This window comes from Chinchilla lanigera, unplaced genomic scaffold (assembly GCF_000276665.1).
Source record: "Chinchilla lanigera isolate Chin_1 unplaced genomic scaffold, ChiLan1.0 scaffold00010, whole genome shotgun sequence".
In the NCBI taxonomy this organism is placed as follows: domain Eukaryota; kingdom Metazoa; phylum Chordata; class Mammalia; order Rodentia; family Chinchillidae; genus Chinchilla; species Chinchilla lanigera.
Window position 1 is genome coordinate 91,992 of NW_004955411.1, and position 18,691 is coordinate 110,682.

The 18,691-nt window shown below is 36.9% G+C and overlaps 1 protein-coding gene across 3 annotated transcripts in view; it reads left to right on the forward strand.

Annotated features, from left to right (window-relative positions):
• The window catches only part of Col21a1 (collagen, type XXI, alpha 1), a 192,346-nt gene that overhangs the window by 23,816 nt on the left and 149,839 nt on the right, over positions 1-18,691 (forward strand). The window contains exon 1 of one of the 3 annotated variants that reach the window (XM_005377583.1): positions 13,951-14,096. The exons of the other annotated variants lie outside the window; for them this stretch is intronic. The gene's annotated coding sequence lies outside the window, so the exon portion shown is untranslated. Of the gene's footprint in view, positions 1-13,950; positions 14,097-18,691 lie in introns of those variants that run through there. 3 annotated transcript variants of the gene reach the window in all.

Genomic DNA, 18,691 nt, shown 5'->3' on the forward strand with positions numbered 1-18,691 from the left:
TGTGGTTTTTTTTCCATACTGAACTTGGTAAGATAGATCAGTGTCAGGAAAACAACAGCATATAGTGTCATTGTTTTTATGTGTTGATTCAGCCACATTTGCTGATTTTTAGAAACATCTTTCTTTTAAGTGTTTAACAGAATTTTTAAAAACTTTGTTTCCATATTCCAAAAAGGGAATAAGTAGCAATTATGTTTTAATTGTGTATTACACAAAGTATAAACTATAACATATACTTTTGCTAATGAAAGGTATGAATGCCTGTACTAAGTAATGCAATACAGTAATATATGGTGATCTATGCTTTTGAGGTAACAAATAATTATTTGTATGCTATTTTTATGTCAAGAACTGTGAAGAGCCTGAGATTTTGCTCTGCTTGCATGCTGGCAAGTTAATTGATCAGTTTCATGAAATATTGGCAGCTATGAGACTCTTGGGTCAGGGACAAAGGACTTTTATTTCTCACAGTGTAGCAGGCAGCACGGACTTTATATTTATATTGGCAGCTTTCCCCAACATGTTCTCCAGGCTTGATATGGAGGGATCCCAGTGGGTGCTGCATACCAGTGGGTCTGTGTCACTGCTGAGGAGCTCTGAGCTCAAGACATCCCTAATCTTGTAAAAAGGTCCTAGTCTATATCTCCAGTGTTTGGACTAGAGAAAGAAGCCATCATTATTGCACTGGTTAGGAAACAGATATGAGGTCTACGGGATGTCTTTTGACATCTGTGGGATGACAGTCTGCAGCATAAGCTGCTACAAAGTGTGCAAAAACACCATGCAGAATTATCCTTCAACACCTTGCAGCTGAAAATTCAACTACAATGTGAAGTTTTAATTAATATTGCATAACATTCAGTTTATTTCTCAGAAGGCAAAGCCCTTTGTGATGATTATGAAGATGAACCGCGGTGCATTTTGTTATACCAGAGATAGATAAAAATATTGTATTCCAAGGCATCTTTGACATAAGGTGGTTTACGTGAATGGGTTTACAAATATAGTTCTACACTGATTAAATTTTTTTATGATGTTTTAGATTATGATTCATTTATGGTGAAAAACCAGTGTAATAGCTGTAATTATCATTAGAAGCCATGAATTTTGCCAACATAGAGAGAAACTTACACGAGCCATGTACCTAAATTTGTAGAATTTAATGTATTTTTTATTTTTCAAAATTAATGATTCATTTATTTGGAGAAACCAAAAGACATTTCAGTGGATTTTATTATCCAATAAAAATATGCTTACAACATAAATAAAATATAAAATAAGAAAGTACAGGCCTTTCCCTTCGTATTTGTGAAACACTTTTCCTGTTCAATAGAAAGGGAAAGACAAATCAAGAAAAGGAGCAGAGAATACAGAAAGTGCACCATGTCACTGTCCTTCCATTTTCTGATGTTATTGCTGTCCTGTCCTCAAATAGAGCACAGCTAGTGCACGACCTGATTATTATAGAAAGTAATATTGGCATGACTACTGTTTATTCCAGAAACGAGTGGTTCCATTACTGCAGTAACACTATTCCAAAAGATGTTTATTCTGAACAGACCAAGGGTTTCTCTTCTGTCAGTACGTACCTTGTCAGCATGTAATACAAAAAAAATGCGTGAGTAACTCAGGTGATATCTCAAATGCAAAAGATGCTAAAAATCATTGACATAGGATTAGTTCACTCACCCCAAAGTTATGAGGTAGGCTAATTTATTGGGGTCTAGGTGTTCTGATATATGTAATCTACTTTGAAATTCTCCTAACACCTCCCTAGAAGTTTCTGTTTTTGAAGTATAAGAATTAAAACTGAATGAAAATATATCCAATTGACAAGCATGTGAAAATCTAGGCTGAAAGTCAAAGAATCATTTTTGTAAATGTTTTCTTCTGAATTTTAAATGTAACCAGATGGATTTTCTTTTAGAACTATCCTACCCAACTGATTTAAAGGAATGATTTGTCTTCTTCTAGGAAATCTGCAATTCATCAAAGAGGTAGATTATATGTCTTAAATCACTCCCTAGGGAAGCAGTGCCTTTTTTTGTATTATAATCTTTGAATGTATTTAAGACTAAGTTATATAACAAATTTATTACAGGCCTGGGATCTTAGAACTTTGCAGATGTATAAATTGAAAGTAATGCAAAACATAACCACTATTATCATGTGAATGAGTGAAGTGTAATAGAAATTTTCAAAGGCAATATTATTAACCTCTTGTCTTTCAGTTATCTGTTAAAGTACAACGGAGAAACATTGCATTTCACAAGGTGTGGTGGATTAACTAATGGTCAACTTGTAACACCCAGCTGAACTGAGTCAGCATGGTACTGGGTGTGGAGGGCCCACCTGAGGATTGTTGCCAACAGCATAAAGAGAGAACTGGATGGGAAGGTGGTGGGCTGTTGATTCTCCTGGAGAAGCTTGTCAAGCTGGCTTTCCTGATATGAACTTAGCTGTTCTCATTGTGGGAGGATCTCAGGTCCTCACTGTTGCTGAGGATGGCTGTGGTTCTCTATGGGGGAGCTCTGATCCTTACCTTGAGTGCCGTTTCCTGGCTCTAATAGATCCTTCATCCCACTGGTGCAGACTTTCTAGCTCCCACCACTGATCTTTGGGCCTTCCCAGTGCAGACCCTTCATACAGACTTACATGAAACATTGTCGTGGGCTCTAGGCCTCCACTTGAACTCACAGAGTACATCACCATGGGCTCTAGGTCTTCAACTGGACTCATGCAGGACATCACCATGGGATCCAGGCCCTCAGCTGTAGACAGAATTCTGGCACTCTTCTGCATTTGACTCTTTGAGTGAATATTATAAAATAATCCTATAAATTATGTGTCCTGTATTAAATCTATTACTTTGTAAACCCTGACTATAACAGAAGGGCTCTATTGTTCATAGCCAAGGGATAAAAATCAAATTAAGCCATGAAATTGTGAGTGTAGCAGATTTCTTGCTTTGCTTTTAAATTGGTTTCTGGGAATACCTGATCTACTATTTCGAAAACATTTTCATTCTAAAAAAAAGCAATACTCCTGAAACATAGATTATAAAAGAATAAAGGTTAAACTAAGCCTGAAAGAGAGAAAACTAAATAACAAATTATTTGACATTTTAAACAAGTGGGTTCCTTTTATTGCTTTATTCTTGGGACAAAAAAATGTGAACTTAGCTCCAAGTATGAGATCTAATACTTAAATACACATTTCAGATTTAATTTCATTAATTAAGGTCTAATTTTTAATCATGAGACAAACCTCTCAGCTAAATCAGTGATTTTCAGTGCAAGATTTTAAGCCCTAGAGGCCTTTGGCCATAGGTGGGACCACTTCTGATTGTCACAGCTGGAGGGAGTGCTAGTACATGTTGTGGGTGGAGAGCAGCAGTGTTACATACATCTTAAAATGTGCAGAAAAGTAGAGCTATCTAGTCTCAAATGTCAGTGGTGGGGAAGCTGTGGATTGTATACACAATAGTTCCTCTATTTTATTACGAAGAACTACAAAATATGCATTAGGAGGAGGCAGATTTTTGTCTCAAGAACCACAGTGAATCAATTTGTAGTGAGAAGCAGGGGTCCTATGGCCTCATAATCATTTCACCTTCTGGTTCTGCTTTTATGTGACTAGCTTTTTTCAATCTTTCTGAGCCTTGTGCTTCGATGAAACTTGGAGCTCATAATGTAGTTCTAACTTGAAGGGCCTGTAGACAAATGAAATAATTTATTCACATGCTCAGTCCATTGCCTGGCTTATGTAAGACCTCAGTAATTAGTGTTTCCCAGGGTCCTATGGTTAGGAGAACTTTGTAACAGAACAGTCTGAAGAGTGAATAGTTTGCTTGATTAGTAGCAACTTTCTTTTCTTGAATAAGTTCATGAAGAATGTGGAAAGCGTTTCGTATTTCAACTTTGAGTGCCACATGGCATTTCATTCTTCTCAGTTATACAAAATCATTCCTAAACAAAATATAAAAAGATTGATGATATTCCTCGAGTCTTTAGCAATTTAAAGTAAGCTTGATAAGAAGCAAGCGCAGTACTTGTAATGTCCAGTATTATTACACTTGCTTTGTATGTTCATCCTGAGACACTGATGGTAACTTTTTGCATACTGACTGACTAAATGGTGTTAGTTATTTGCTTGGATTCCCTTAGGCCATTTTCTGTACTTTATCAGCACCAAATTTCTTCTGCATATTCCTTTTGTACAAGTCATGTCTGGCTACTATTTCTCTAACATGACATTTCCTGAAACTTCCTGTATGCTTAAAAGTCTAAAGTAAATGTTTAGCTGATTCCTAAATCTTAGTTTAATGGAGGAAACAAGATTTATTTATACTAAACTTCTTCCTTATAGTAAATTGCCTTGATTGCAAGAACTCTGTTTAATATCTTTATAATATCAAATACTACATATTTCAGATATTTAATAAATCTTTTCTCAAAAATGAATAAAATGTCATTCAGCAAGATATTAATTGCAACAAAAGTCACCTGCTTGAGAAAAATGCTGTCTTTATTGTGTAATGAAGTGGAATTTATCATGATAATATCACAGCAAATAGATATGCTTCAATTATGCAATACATGTTTGACTGCAATTTTTGCTAATATACTTTATAAACCAAGTTTTATTTCTTATCTTAAATACTTATTTAAAAAGCTTTCAGCCACTTCAGCATTACCCCTGTATATTGACTTTAAAGGTAAAATTATAATGAAGGGGCTAGAGATTTAGCTCAGCGGCACAGCACCTGCATGGCAAGTGCAAGGTCATGAGTTTGATTCCTGGTACCAGAAGAAAAACAAACAAACTTTGAAAATAACGCTTCACCTCCAGAATAATTTTCTCAGAGAATAAACTGTTACTTTTATGATCCTGGCACTTAATGAAATCATTGCTTTAGTTAATCACTTGGAGTGGTTACATAGATTTAAACCAATTAATTCTTCTTCTCTTTGATGTATGTAGACAGAAAGCATAAAATTATATCTGAATTAGAGACAGGACAATAATAGAATCTCTTTAGTTTTACTTGAGAAAATAATAAAATTCCAAGATTTAAAAGTCGGTTGAAAAAAGATGACTGCTAGTTCAGAAATGCCCCACAAATGTGTTCATTATTTCACAATACGTTCAAGAGGAGGAACAGAAACAGGACAATTGCTTTAAGAATTAAAAGGCATTTGAATAAATTAACGACTCTCATTTCACAACGTGAATATAGAAATTATTTTAAAATGCTGCTCATGTGAAAGAAACCACAGAGCATTACATATGTATATTTTTGTGGTTGAAATGAGTAAGGGACACGTGTTACTTCTAAGAGGGAGATGTTTTGTAGATCTATGACAATAACAACCCATGTGGTGATTTTATACTGTTAAAAGCTTTGGATTGTAAGCAGTGTTAGGGAACATATTAAGAGAAGAACAGCTATGTGATCGACAATTTCCGTGAACTTATTCTAATTTTTTCTTTACAAAGTCAGTTGTTTTGTTTTGTTTTTGTTCTTTGGTACTGGGACTCAAACTTAGGGCCTTGTGCTTGCCAGGCAGGCACTGCACTGCTCACCTACGTCCCTGGCCAAAGCCAGTTGTTTTTATGCCTGGTCATACTGTTAGAGAACTGTTATGAATACAAGAGTATTGAATATTAATAGTTTTTCTACATTTGTAAACAAGGTGCCTCAGAATGTTTTGTACTCAGCTGGTGATCTGTAAACATTTTAGATGCATACCTTTTAAAAGTACTAAATTATATTCAGATATTTTATAGTACAGATCAAGCAATGAGTGTCTTGTCATTTGGGGTCACAGGATTTTTAATACTTCGTGTAGCATGTCAGTATCACAGAAAGAGAAACATAACGTAGCAGTGAGATGGTTGGGACTGGCCTCCTGTCTCCTGTTGCATGTGCGTCCTCCAACCGACTGAGGGCTCAGTGATCTGGAAGCTCGCTTGGCTGGTGTTTCGCAGTGCTGCTCCTAGCGTTGGAGGGCTATGCCCAGTGCTGAGTGTATGTGATCTGCCTGAGGTTCCAGGGATGCTGCCTGCAGGTCGTTAAGCCACGTGCTGGTTCCAGGTTCTTTCTAGACAGTAGCATTAAACCTTGTCCTATTTTAAGCCAGGCAGCGTGGAAGGCTGGAGAAAACACAGTTTTGGGGCCAATGGACCCAGGTTTGATATTGGCTGTATCATTGTTGTCTATTTAATATTGATTAGAGTATTTAACCTCTTCTGTGTGTAAAATAATGTGTGTAAAATAATGAAAATGGGTTGGAAGGATTTTCTGGTTCCTCTTGGTCATGTGGTTCATCTTCCTAAAGGACTGTTCCCTCTTATTTCTCTCCATAGGGAAGTACCTTACTCATTAAATGTATGCAATTCATATTCTTCTCAGTCACCAAAATTTCTTGGTTGTCACTGTTGTGGCGGGAAGAAAGAGTTGCAGGTTGGGTGGATTTCTGTTCTTGCCTGGTAGCTGAGTTGTTGAAGGTAAAGCCTCAACTTACCTGGTAGTTTGGCTTCCCATTGCCAGGGAGAATGGTCCCACCTAGTGGAGTCCTTGTCATTGACTGGCCTAGCTGTCTAGAAGAAGATACCATTCAGTGAAGCTCTGTAGTGTCCATAGTCTCATTTCATCAAAACATATTTCAATTATATTTGAGAATATTACTTTCCAACTTGATTTCTTTTCAAACTTAATATATTTTATAATTAGTACAAACTCTACAGCTTAAAATGTTGCTTAAAAGATAGATTAGCCATGTTTTTATAAGAACTCTCATATGTGAAGTATATGTATACTACTGAAAGAGATATTTGCTTAAACAGGAAATACTTATAATTTGTTTGGAATACTTAAGACTCTCCTAAATCTATAAATTTATATTAATTTAAATTTATTTTCCTGCACTTAATTTGCAGAAAGAAATGATTGCATAGTAATCTTATTTATGAAATTAAAAAAACACACTGAGGCAGAAGATGCCGTAAAAATTTTCTTTGTTTAAAGGTGCTGGGATATGTGGAAAAATCCAGCCAAGCTCTCAAAGGGAGTTTTGGCCCAAGTCAAAGATGAGTTAAGAAAATACAAATGCAAGATTCTACAGGTGGTTAGAGAAAGGAATTGAACTGGCGTCTTTTCTTGCTCAGAAGCTGTGAATAACACTGAATCAGCATTAGCTCTGTACTGCTGGGTAGTCTTACATCTGCATGGAGTTGGCCTTAATCAAGGGTTTCTGCTCATGATTCAAGTGGGAATTATTTGGATAACAGAGAGAAGAATAAAAGGAGAAAACACAGAATTCTGTGCCCCTCTTTAAGTCATCCTATTGTGGGTTGGGTTTTAAAAGATTTCCTTTGCCGAAAGGGAGTTACACATGTGTAAGCAGAGAGGGTGTCCTTTTGCTGTTTGTATATTTGCGTGTATCTCCTTCTAGCTCTATTGGTTCACAGTTTCAAAGCTAAAATATGAATTTCCCAAAGTAAACACTCCAAAAATAATAATGTTGGTCTTCTGTGTGGGATTTGATGGTGTCTGGATTGGCCTTTTGGTTGTTTGGCTAGAACGCAGCCTCTAATGCAGCAACGAATCCCAAGTCCCAGTGGTGTGTATCGCATTCCACAGCCACATTCTGTACACTTTGTCCTAGCCAGTCACTCCACGGATGTGCGGCCTCAAGCAAAGTCATCTCAGAAGGTACAGATAGGCTAGTATAAATCTATCACCACTGTGGCAAAAAGATCTTGCCAATTGTGAGCTGTTAAAATATTGAACTAGCTATGAATGTTGGTTTATATTTGCCATCCCAGCACTCTGTGAAGCAGAGGCGGGAGTACCCTGATTTCAAGCTCAGCCTGAGCAATTTAGCAATTTATAAGACCATATCTCAAAATGAAAATTGAAAACATGTCTGGAGATGTAGCTCAGTATGAAGGAATATCTGCAATAATGCAAGGAAAAAACTTAACTAATTGCCTATAACATGTGAAATAATGTATAGAGAATTACTGAAAGATAAGGCAGTAGGTTCAGAGAGAATTAAGAAACTTGTTTTAAGTCATGCTGTGGGTGGCAGATTAAGACTTTAAGCTCCTTACTCTGTTAACTGCAGTTTCTAGCAATATGTGCAAGGAAGTACAAAAAAGCCTAGATCTGGGGAAATACCCAATAATGTTTCCATCCTGATGGATGTATAGTTGTTTGTGCTGTAGCTGAGAATGATAGACACTTCTTCAGGTGGAGGATGGCAGGTCGGGAGTAGGGGAGGGGCCCAAAGATAATATAAACACAATATAAGACATCCTATTCTCTGTGGTCTTTGGAAATCAGAGGTCCAGGATAAATGAGAGGACAGGAAGGTGTTATAGTTCTGGGTTTTATAAAGGAGAACAATATAATACAGGACACATTTTTATAAGATGATTTATTAGTCACCCAAAGAATCTCGTAAAAGATATGTAAAAGAGTGCAGGAAATCTGTCCACACACTAAAGACCAAAGAATCTAGCCGCGGGCCTGGATCCCATGATAATGTCCTGCCTGAGTCCAGCTGAAGACCTGCAGCTCATCACAGTGCCTTCCATGAGTCTAACTGGAGGCTTAGAGCCCATAACAATATCTCATGCAGGCCTGTTTCACAGATCTGTGCTGGGAAGGCCCAAAAGTCAGTGGTGAAATCTAGAAAGTCTGTACCAGTGGGATGAAGGCTCTGCGCTAGCAGGCTGAGGGATCTACACTGGAGCCAGGAAGCGACGCTCAAAATGAGAACCAGAGCTCCCCAAGAAAAGTACCACAGCTATCCTCTGCAACAGTGAGGCCCCAAGCTTCTCTGACGATCAAGACAGACAGCTGAGTTCCCTTCAGGAAAGCCAACTCAGTAAACTTCTCCAGGAGACTGGCAGTGCATGATCTTCCCCTCTGGAGCCAGGAAGTGATGCTCAAAGTGAGGACTAGTGCTCTCCCAAAGTGAACTGAAGCTATTCTCACTACCAATAAGGTCCTGAGCTCCTTGGAGGATGTAAACAGCCAAGTTCATCAGGAAAGCAAGCATGACAAGCTCCTCCAAAAGAATCAACAGCTCCTTACAGCTTCTGCCAGCTCCCAACACCCCTTCTTAGCTCCCAACATCCTTACTTCTTCTCCAGGTCTGCCTCTTATGCGGCTGGCAACAATTCCCAGGTGGGCCTCCTACACCCAGCACCATGCTTACTCAGTTCATCTGGGGGTTATAAGTTGACCACGAGTTGTCAATCCACTACAGAGGGGAAGAGCTACTCAGACTGTCAGAGCAACTGATTGTGATGAGGTGGAGATTTAGCAGAAGGTGAGTAAATGGAGTGAGTCAAAGACTCTTATCTCATAAAGCCTGCTCATGAAAGGAAGGAAAGAAAGGAACATACAAATAAGTCAGAGAAGAAATAATGCTTTATAAATTAGCAGTGAGCTTCTTAGTTTGGGGATGGCCTGTCACTTGTGCAAATCTCAGTGAAGAAACAGTTACTAGACTTAATAAAGAGGTGATCAAGGCTGTGGACTTAACAGCGTTTAATTCTGCTGGTTGCTCAGATAGGTACTGCTGTCCTTTGGCTCTTCTTGGTGTGTCTGAAAGTAATCACTCAGACACAACGAACTCCAACTCTGGAACCAATCCCCCTATAACTTTTAAGTAAGTGTAAAAAGTTTTAATAAATGTAAATATGTGATGCGAGAGCATTGTTAAATCACTAGTGTACACTGTAAGTATTTTGGTGTCTCTTTGTTTGGCTTAACAAATATATACCATGATCTAATGGTCCTCTAATTTTGGGGAAAAACTCCAAATTTAAAAAAAAGTAAACGACTGTAATAAGCTGTTAGGTCTATTTTAGTTATCATGATTCAGTAAAAGCTATTAAACCCACAGCTTTGCTGGTCTGTAATAGGAGAAGCCTTTGTCCCCACTCTTGCTTCAACATTGAAATCCAAGGCCAACCAGATTCCAGATTCTGTTGATTCTGGCACAGTTTAGTTCATTGGATTGTTTCCAATTTAAATTATATTCTTGCCAGGTAAAGTTGGTGCTGATTAAACAAATGATAAGGTGTAACCCAGTGAAATGTTTTGCATGTATTTAGCTATCATTTGAAAATTACCTTCATGATAGGATGGGTAAATTTTTTAAATCACCAAATTAATTTTTATTGTTGAAATTAGCCCAAATTGCCTACTTCATCTCCACAAACCAGCCCAGGGTTCACATGGAAACATGATTTCATCCCATCTAAGAAAACCCATTTTTTCCTTCTTTATCATGGAACTTGAAACTTTGTAATGTTTTGTCTCTGGTTCCTGCCTCAAGAAGAAAAAAAAAAGAAACAGATTTTCAATGAGACAAATATTCACATTTAGTTCAGTTCAAATTGAACTCCAATGGATATTTTCATTTAAGGACATAAATGATGAATGAGTTTAAGGTCTTTCCAGTATAGGTACTACTGTGAGTTTTTGTTATTTTTTGTTTTATATCTTAAATGTTTCTATCATCCTCTAATCGTAATTATTATAAGCTATGTTGAAATTACTCCATAACTCTGATTGTTTTCTTTATTGTTTAGCTGACTCGGCAATAAAAGAACTATGACATTCTTCATACTAATTTTCTTCTATCTCTAACCCAAAGCCTGACACAAGTAGGGTTTCAATAAATGATACAACTCACATTTAAGTATGTCCTATGAGTTTAATACTGGTAAGGGCTGTGTGGGATACAAAAGGTATATATAAGATATTTCTTGAAAGCAGGGATGAAGGGGTGGTAAAACATGGAGTGCAGTTGCTTACTGTTCATTGTTTAGCCTTATGATAGCCTGAGCATTATTGTTCTTTATGACCGGTACACAGTCCAGGAAATGCTGTTGTGCCTCGTTGATTCTTGCAGTGAAGAAGCTGGCTAAGCACGGTTAGACAAGTTTGTCAGGAGTGAGGGGTGGACCAGGGCTGCGTGCCAGGTGGTCATCGGCAAGTGTACAACTGCTGGAGAGACAAGTCTCTGGGTGCAGAACTCTGTGCAAACTCCTAGATGTTACTGGTTGTGAGGAATTCAGACGAGGAAAGGTGGACTCTAAACCATATGTTCAGTCAATGTTGTATATATGTATTTAATCCATTGGAGTAATTATCTTGGCTCTTAGACTCATTTCTTAAATGTCAATAATTTGTTGTTGATTTTGGAAAAAGGTCACAAATTGGCATCAAAATACTTCTATTTGAAAGATGATAAGAGGAACACATATAAATTGATTTTATAGTTCATCATAGACTCAAAAAATATCAGACTGGTTAAAATTGCATATATAATAGAAGACAAAATCAAGTCTCTTAGAGTCACAGGGAATCTTTTTTCTTGCTTAAAGTTCAGTGATTGCAGAACTGGACTAAACTCACTTTTCCAACATCCAGCCTAATATTCTACAGGCCACAGAATGCTTTCATATAGTGGTTTGTAGAACATTTTGATGACTAAAAACAATCATAATTTTGAGACTACAGCGTTCATTTTCTTATTGTCCAGCAGACTACACAGATGCGTTACTGTGGAGACTATGGCTTCCACTTCTTGTGCAAAGTATTGTTAGCGGTCACTGAGAACCTTAGGTGAACTGCTCCTTTGGGTGAAAGTGATGCTCCACATCTAGCCAGTGGTTATTTTTCTGGACTTTTCACTTGATAGTATTCTGTTTCTTTCTTTTTCTATTTTAAAGAGAAATAAATCAAAATTTCAAAACAAGCTAATAGGAGGGTAACAATGGTTAATACATTGCGTATTGTTATCTTTAAATCAGTTACTCAGAGTACGATATTATCAGCATTTAATTTTCAAACAACATTAGCATACACCTTTCTTTGCTGTGAACTAAGAGAAATTAGTAGTATGACTATCTTAACAGTATTCTGTGTCTTTATCACTAACTCTAAATTTTAGAGTTTCTCTATGTTTCTCTTGTTTAGAGTTTCTCTATGTTTCTCTTGTTTTCCACGTAAGTGCTATGCATTTTTATTTTCAGAGATTAGTTGATGTCCTTAAAAGGGAAGAGTTTTAAGTTCAGAAAGATGATTAGAATCATCACTCTGCTTAAGTCCTAAGTCCTCATCAATATGTCACTAGTCTAGCACTAGACTTTCTCCTTAAGACTTATAACACTTCAGGGTAGAAAGAGGCGCTGTATTTGGAGCACAGCTGTGGTATAAAACATGTATTAAGTGATTTATAATTACAACGGGAATGTTGTTACTTTGGGGCTCCATTCCTGACCAGAAATTAACAGTAAGTAACGTACGATATCCTCTCACAACAGCGACTATGGAGCCATGATGATTGAAATAGAAATGATCCAGACCTTTTAAGTGAATAAAAATACACAGTGAACTCAACTATATGATGCCCCAAAGAGCCATAAAAACATTCCCAGAACATCCTCTAGTGCATCATAAGTAATTACGTCTGAATATAAAAAATCAGTGAAGTAGACCTAATTTTATTTGCTCTCTTAGAATTGAGAAGGATTGAGAAGTGAATGTTTCAGGTTAGGTTGGGTCTCTTCAACTTGCTAGGAAATTTGAGTTCATGCCACCTTTTTCTCCAGTGTCCAACTGACAATTTCACAATCTTTAAAATTCGTCAAATTTACAAAAATCACAAAAATAAATACATAAACATCACATTTAGAATTGCTGATACAGGAACATACATCCATTGATTTTAATTAAAGCAGTAGACTGAGCTATCTTACTAATTCGGTAGTGTCAGCTGAGTTCACCTTGAAAGTAGGAACTGGGAAAAGAGGCAATATAATGAAAAAAAGAATTGTGAATTTTTAAAATGACCCAATTAGATAGCATTTGTTTAAAAAAATGATGGCAAACAGTAATTTTACTATATTATATTTAAACAGGAATTTAAAAATATATCATGTATTCTTGACCCTGCAACTTGGTTAATTACTTGAGGAACACTTCTAATTAGATGAGATTTTGTTCGGTTTTGGATTGAGAAATATAATCCAGTGCAGTATTTCTTCCCTGCCCTAGCTATGTTTACATTTTTACTGTGCACTCTCTGTAAAAATATGGCTGTGAGTTTTCTTACATATTTTAGTAACTTCAACTATTAAAATGATTAAAGTAAGAAAAATACAAACTAGGTTATATAACAAATCATTGGTATTAAAAATTACATACCAAACAAAGTGAGTTTACTATTCATTTTAGGAAAAAGATAGAAGTTTTTATTATGGATGTAGAATCCTTGTTGATGTAATGTTACATATATTTTCTCCCACTGTGCAGTTTTTTATTTTTAAAATCTGTTTTTCTTTCAATATGTAAGAACCTAAAGTGAACACAGTCATCATGCTACTATGACACAGAAATTTTAAAAAATGATAAATATCACACAATAACCAGTTTATTTTCAATTTTTTTCTGATTGTTTCAAAATATTTATTTATAGTTGGTGGTTTGAATCAGGATTCTGAAAAGTCCTCAACTACATGCAGTTTGTCTCTTAACTGATTAAGTCCTCATAATCTTTATTTAATGCAATACATTTACTGAAAAATTATATATCTCTCTAGGTTTTGCCAGTTTCACATTCTTGGTGTCATTTAATACATCCCCAGATTTCTTACAGTTTTGTAGCGATAGCTACTTAGTGCATGTTGATCGTACAGATTAATGACTCTCTGTAATATTTCCACCCAGGCACATACTGTGCATTGATCATGCCCAGCTTTCCCTTTCTCGCCCGTCCCTTTCTTTCTCCCTCCCAACTCCACTTTAGGCCCCTAACATTCCTTTACTTTCAGGTTTTTAATTCAGCTTTGGAGATTGAATGTGGGGGTGCTTTCCTGCTGAGCTATGTCAGCCGTCCTTTTTATTTTTTATTTTCAGACAATCTCACTATGACCAGGCTGGCCTCGAACTTGGGAGAGAAAGCATGTGATACTTATCTGTTTGTGTCTGGCTTCTTCCACTTACCATGATGTCTTCACTTCCATCTATTTCCCTGCAAATTATGGGATTCCATTCGTTTTCAGAGGTGAACAATACTCCATTGTGTACATATGCCACATTTTCTTTATTCATTTGTTGACAGGTAGCTAGGCTGATTCTATATCTCAACTATTGTGAATATTACCATAATAAGTGGGAATATGCAGGTATTTATTCTGAACACTTTTAAATTTCTTTTGGCTATATACCCAGGAGTGATACAGCTGGATCATACAGTAGTTCCTCTATCAGTTAGGGTTCACTAGAGGAACAGAATTTTACATATATGATACAGAAAACCAAAAACTATGTTTTAGAAAACCAGAGAACCAGTCCCAGTTGAAGGCCTAGAGCTTGCTGCAGAGCCCCATGCCGGTCTGTATGAGGAAGCTGAAGGGTCTGTGTTTGAAGCCTTAAGAGTCCACACTGGACACCCGGAGATGGATTTCCAAAGGGTGATGGAGTGTAGAGCTCCTCTTAACAAGTGGCCTTGAGACTTCCTCCTCCTTTCCCTTTTTATTCCATCCAGGATGCAAACCTATTGGGTAGTGCCACCCACATCCAGAGTGGGTCATCTGTCTCCAGTAAGTCAGTCATCCAGACACATCCACAACTGTGCTAACCCAGTCTGCTAGGTGTTTCTTATTCAAGTTGACACCACCATTACCAATCAAAGTCCACTCATTGTTCATCTTTACAAGCAGACACATCTCCTTTCAACTATACTTAGACTCCAGATACAATGATAACTTCATAATTACACCTAACAGTACAATTACCTGGCATACAAATGTAAGTGCACCAATTCCTTCTCCAGATAGAAGGTGGAGTTTTTCTTTTGGTGATTCTGACTCCTAGTGTTCCATAACTTAAACATTATAATATAGGTTTAACAATATTTAAGAAAGAATATTATGTTTGTTAATGTTTTCATTCTTTTATTTTTTAAAATAAAAAAATCTATGATAGAAGAAAATAAATATATCTTCTTAGTATATGTACATATATGTACAATTATATTAGCAAAATAAGATTTCCATTTCCATAATGGGTCAGGCAGTCATAGATGGTATTTACAACTCCCTTCTTCTATTACCCATTCTATATTCCACTGACCTTCAGCAGGCACCTCGGCAGGTCTTGGTTCTTACCCTGATGGGGTGACTCATACCTTTGTTCCTGAAGGTTCTGGGCCATTTGTCATTCTCCCTGGGTTAGGTTGTTGTAGTTTCCCACTGACTTCACCAACAGGGCATGGTAATACTAGGAGGTGCCCTAAGGGACCTCCTGCTCTCCAAGTATATTCTACTTTTCCTCTGTCATGGAGTAGTATTCCAATTTCCTCTTGATAGTTTGGGTCAGTTACCCCTGCCAACACTGTAACTCCCTTCATAACTTGTTTCCTCAGAGGCATGAGGAGACTCAGTTGCTGTGCTTCCTGATACAAGCCTTCTCTCCTTTGGAACTAAGATTTCTAGACCAGCAGAGCATATGGTCACAGCAACAGGAAGTAAAAGTTTTGCTAGTGGATCACTAGGGGTAATGGTTAATGGTACCATTCCCATCTCCATCCCTTGATTCCCAGACCTGTAAATCCCAGCTATGGGAGACAGGCTTCCATATAGTGGTTGCTAATTCAAGGTATATATAACCCTTTGAAGAACCTTCCCCAGCCATGCAAGGTATTGTCACATAGCTGGAATTGTAACTGCATCTTCAGAAGGTCATTCTACCTTTCTGTTAACTAGCTGCTTTCAGATGGCGAGGAACATGGTAAAACTTGTGCATTTTAGGAGCATGAGCTCACTCTTTGGCCTTAAAATGTGTTCCTTCTCTAGTTGTCTACAGTTGTTAAGAATAACCAGCCAGCATCATATTTCCCACTCTGCCCAAATTATTCAAAATTATCACATATAGAGTTGCTAAATTTCTTGCATCTTCCAGGTGGTGAATTAGGAGAATCAACTGGGCCCGTACTCGGCATTACTTTAAAAAGTCTGCACCACAGACGATCAGTATTCCACACGTTGTCAGAAGAGAGGATGTTGGCTTAAGGTCTCATCAAATTAGAGTGACAACTCCAGAGATTACTAAAGCCATGAAAGAGATTTTTCTCACAACTCCTGTTTCCCTAGAGCCAGTCCTGGTACCAAAGTCTGCAGAGGAATAGAATATATGTATGGACAAGATTTATGAGGTAGGCTCATAGTGGCTGCCTGAAAATTGAGTGCGAAGTGCACTCACTGCAGAGTCCCAGGCCAGTCTGTATCAGGAAGCTCAGCGGACATGCAAAGGTGATGGCGAAGCCTGGAGCACCTCTGAATAGCAGAAGGGAGACCTCCTGGCTCTTTCTCTTTTTATTGCAATCAGACTCCAAACCTGTTGGTTGGTACCACCCACACTGGGGGTGGGGAGGGTCCATCTTCAGTAAGTCCATCACCCAGACACACCCAGACCTATGCTGACCCAGTCAGCTAGGTGTTTGTTCAAGTTGAAACCACAATTAATTATCACAGTTCTATTTTTAGATTTTTCAGGAACCTTCATATTTTCCTTGGTGAGTTTATTAATTTATATTCCCATCAACAATATATAAAGGTTTCTTTCTCGGTATCTCCTCAGGAGCAATGCTTTTTGATAATAGCCATTTCTGACTAGGATGAGATAGCTCAGAGTAGTTTTGATTTGTATTTCCCTGATGCCTAAAAATATTGAGCATTTTTCATATATTTATTGAGCATTTATAATTTTTCTTTTGAGAGGTATCTATTCAAATCATTTACCCTTTGTGATTGAATTACTTGGTTTTTGTCAATTTTTTTTAGTTATTTATAATTGTATGTTCTCAATATTAATCCTCTGTCACATGAATATCTGGCAAAACCTTTGTCCCATTCTGCAGCTTGTGTTTCTTTTAATGGTTTTGCTTCCTGAGTGGAAGCTTTTGTTTCCTGTGGTTTTGTATCCTATCCAGGAAATTGTTGCCTAAGCTAATATCTTACAGTATTTTCTCTATGTTTTCCTCTACTAGTTTCAGGTCTTACTTTAAGGTCATTGATCCATTTTGAGTTGATTTTTGTATGCAAGGAGATAGTGGTGTCTAGTGTCAATTTTCTGTAGTTGGATATCCAGTTTTCCCAGCAACATTTGTTGAAGAAATTTTCCTTTCTTCAATATATATTTTTGGTAGCTTTAGTGATAATAAGTTGGATGAATATAAGTAGATTTATTTTTTTTGGTTCTCTACTCTGTCCCATTGGACTGGATATCTGTTTTCATTTTAACACATGCAGTTTTTTTTTTATTATTATTTTAAACAGAAAAAACAATAACAAAATAACAACAAAGACAAAAACAAAACAATCCATGCTGTTTTTGTTGCTGTGGATCTATAGTATATTTTGAAATCAGGTATTACCATTTCTCCAGCATTGCTCTTTTTGCTCAATATTACTTTGACTATTCACTGTCTTTTGTCTTTCCAGATGAATTTTAATTATTGTTTTTCGATATCTGTGGAGAGTGTTATTGGCATTTAATGGGTATTTCATTGAATCTGTAGAACATTTTGGGGGGTATGGCCATTTCATTAATGCTAATTTTCCCAATCCATGAATGTGGGAGGTTTTCCCCACCTTTTAGATCTTAATTTCTTTTTTCAAGTTTTTAGAAAATAAATTTCATTGTGGAGGTCTTTTACATCTTTAGATTTGTTACTGGGTATTTAATTTTTTTTTTTTTTGAGACTATTGTGAATGGGACAGTTTTCCTGATTTCATTCTCAGTAAGTTTATTGGTGTGTAGGACAGCTGCTGTTTCTGGAATCCCACTACTTTAGTGAATTTATTAGTTCTAAAAGTCTTGGTGGAATATTTGGGTCTTTCTTTTTTGTTGTTCTTTCTCCTTCCTTTCCTTTCCTTTTATTTTTTTCATATGGGAGTTTAAACCCAGAACATTAACACTGAGCTATATCCCCAACTCTTTTTGTTTTTATTTTGAGATAAGGTCTCACTAAATTGCCTAGGCTGGGTTGGAACCTGTGGTCTTACTTCAGCCTCTCAAAGTGTTGGAATCACATCCCTGTGCCACCACACTAAATATAGGGTCATGTTTTCTGCAAAGATTGAGAGTTTGACTTCTTCCTTTCCAGTTTGTGTGCCTTGTACTTCTTTTCTTGCCTAATTGGTGTGATTAAAATTTCTAGTACTACACTGCATAAGAGTGGTGAAGCATACACTTTTCTCCTTTGCGTTCTTACAGGAAGTGCTTTTAGCAGTTCCCCAGTGAGTATGAAGTTGGCAGTGAGTTTGTCATTTACAGCCTTTGCTATGTTTAGATATGATGCCTCCATGCCTAGTTTTTTCAGGGCTTTTATCATGAAGCTATGTCAAATTTTATCCAAAGCTTTTCCTGCACTTATTGAGGTGATCATGTGGTATTTATCCTTGATTATGTTCTATATTATTGATTGATTTGTGTTTGTAGAACCATTCTTGTGTTCCTAGAATAAAACTAATTTATTATGACACATGACATTTTTAATGTGGTGTGAATTCAGTTTATAAGTATTTTGTTAGGGAGATTTGCATCTGTGTTCATCAGGGATATTGGTCTGTACCAGTGATGGCCAACCCTTTTAGA